Raw genomic sequence first — 3,146 nt, forward strand, 5'->3', positions numbered from 1 at the left:
CATCTATCCACTCCACCCTCCTCTCTGACCTATCACCCTCTCCCTCACCTTCATCTACCTATCGCATTCCCAGCTACCTTCCCTCCAACCACCCCCTCCCTCCCATTTATCTCCCAGCCCCCTGGCCCACAAGTCTCATTCCTGTTAAAGGGCTTATGCCTTAAATGTCAATTCTCCTGCTCCTTGGATGCTGCCTGACCTGCTGTGCTTTTCCAGCACCACACTCGCTGTGCTTTTCCAGCACCACACTCTTGACTCTGATCTCCAACATCTGCAGTCCTTACTTTCTCCTAGTTGATTTCAACCCTAGTGTGAAGCCTTTTCCAAAGATGCCTACCTCGAAGAAGTTTTTTCTCCTCTCTCTACAAGGATCTCAGTGCGTCTCTCTCTCGCTGCACCCACCAGGTCATCTCCCCTGCCCTGAAGCTTTTCAGCCACGTCCTGAAGCAGACTCACTACCACAACCATATCTCCTCCTTCAGTGCCTGCCTACAAAACCAACTGATCAGACATGGTCTCCGGACTACATTCAGACCAACACAATTTGGACCTGAACAGGATAACCAGTGCATACTAAAAATCTGCAGCCTTCAGCAAAGATTATTTTTTCTGAATGGTTCACTCCACGCTAGCAGCCATGCACCATCATCTACGCTATCTGCAGTCAGCCCTGCCTCAGCTCAGGGCCACTCTCTCCCAGATCTACCATTCTACATCCTCAGAAAAGTTCACATGCCCAACAAACGGTTTCTCTCCACTGTATCGGACATAAAAGAACGTAAGTTAAACAAACTTTCATGTATTTACCTCAATACACGAGTTTCCTTGACCATTTCAGAGCCTTCCCCTGGCCTCTGGAACTGCTCGGACACCATTAGCCACATGGCTGTTCTTTCCAAGAACGCCACTGTGAATGATGACATCATTTCTGCCCCCACCACTGCACGGACCGCAGCGGCTGCCAACCACACCACCTCCACGATCGCCATCCAGACAACCACCTCCACGATCGCTGGGAAGATGACTGCCTCCCATACTGCCGCAGAATCCACCGCCGCTGCCAGATTCACTGCCTCCAGCACAGATGTGATACCTACTCTGTCGTCACTTCCATCCCCACAGTTGCCACCGCCACAGCCACTTGCGCCCCTAAAGACATTACTCACCTGGACACGGATGACTCCATTGCCGACGTCACAATGTCGCTCATCGAAAACCAGTCTGCAACATTGCCAGTGTCACGCGTGATGTCACTACTGCCCCCATGGACACTGCTGTAGGCCTGACCTCTGTCCCCATTGTGAATGTCACTTCCGTTGGTGATGTCATTCCTGACCCTATAATCACGCCCACTCAAGTGACTGTCTCCGCCCCCACACCCAGCTCCAGCTCCCAGCCCTGCCGTGTCTTTACTATTCCCCCAGACCTCCGCCTCACTGAGGATGAATGTTTAGTCCTCAGCAAAGGCCTCATTTTCATCCCTCTATGCTCCTGGATCAATGAATTCGACACGTGTCGCAACCTTGAGCATTTCTTCCACTGCCTCCGCCTCCGGGCACACTTTTTCAATCAAGACTCCCGCCCACCCATCGAGGACCCCTTCTCTCACCTCCAACACACCCCATCCACCTGGACACCCTGTTCTGGTTTGTTACCCACCCTTGACCTCTTCATTTCTAACTGCTGACACCAACCACCTCAACCTGTCCACCTCTCACCCACTCCAACCTGCTGTCCTTGCAATGCGCAGCCCTCCACTCCCTCCGCTCCAGTCTCAACCCATAGAGAAGGGGGAGGGTGCGCAGTGGTAGTTTGGCGCACTGACATCTACACCGCTGAAGCAAGGCGCCAACTTGCATACACCTCCTACTGCCCTCTCGACCATGACCTCACCTCCCATCACCAAACCTTCATCTCCCAGACCATCCACAACATCATCACCTCTGGGGAATCTCCCATCTACAGCATCCAACCCCATCGTCCAAGAACCCCGCACCACCTAATTCTACCTCCGACCGAAGATTCACAAACATGACTTCCCCAATCGACCCATTGTTACAGCCTGCTCCTGTCCCCCTGAACTCATCTCTGCATACCTTGACACTATCCTGTCCCCCTTAGTCCAGGAACTCTCCACCTACATTCAGGAAATCACCCACACCCTTCACCTCCTCCAAGATTTTTGTTTCCCCAGCCCCCAAAGCCTCATCTTCACCATGGATATCCATTCAGTGTACACATCCATCTGCCATGACAAAGGTCTTCAAGCCCTCCGTTTCTTCCTCTCACATTGTCCCAACCAGTACCCTTCCACCGACACCCTCATCCACCTGGCTGAACTGGTCCTCACTCTCAACAACTTCTCCTTCCAATCCTCCCATGTCCTTCAAACCAAAGGGGTAGCCATGGGTACCCGCATGGGCCCCTGCTATGCTTGCCTGTTTGTCGGGTACGTGGAACAGTCCATCTTCCGCAGTTACAACGGCACCACCTGTTCCTCCGCTACATTGATGATTGAATCGGCACCACTTCATGTCCCCGCGAGGAGGCTGAACAGTTCATCGACTTTCACTAACACTGTTCACCCTGACCTCAAATTCACCTGGATCATCTTGGACACCTCCCTCCCCTTCATGGACCTCTTCATCTCCATCTCCTTCGACCGACTAACCAAGAGTATCTACTACAAGCCCACAGACTCCCCCAGCTACCTAGACTACACCTTCTCCCACCCTACCTCCTGTAAAATCCCTTATTCCTGATTCCTCCACCTCCACCACAGCTGTTCCCAGGATGACCAATTCCACCTTAGAAAATCCCAGGTGGTCTCCTTCTTCAAAGATGACAATTTCCTTTCCCACATGGTCAACAATACCCTCCAGTGCATCTTCTCCACTGCCCTCACCTCCACCTTTGAATCCCACTCCTCCCAATGCAACAAGGACAGAACACCCCTGGTCCTCACCTTCCACCCCACCAACCTCCACATACGTAAGCATCATCCTCCACCACTTTCACCACCTACAACCTGGACTCCACCGCCAGATTTATCTTTTCCTCCCAACCCCTATCAGCCTTCTGGAGATACCATTCCCTCTGCGAGTTTCTCATCAGATCCACACTCCTCCCCCCCCCCCCCCCCCCAC

The sequence above is a fragment of the Chiloscyllium plagiosum genome, chromosome 3 (assembly GCF_004010195.1).
Source record: "Chiloscyllium plagiosum isolate BGI_BamShark_2017 chromosome 3, ASM401019v2, whole genome shotgun sequence".
Taxonomy (NCBI): domain Eukaryota; kingdom Metazoa; phylum Chordata; class Chondrichthyes; order Orectolobiformes; family Hemiscylliidae; genus Chiloscyllium; species Chiloscyllium plagiosum.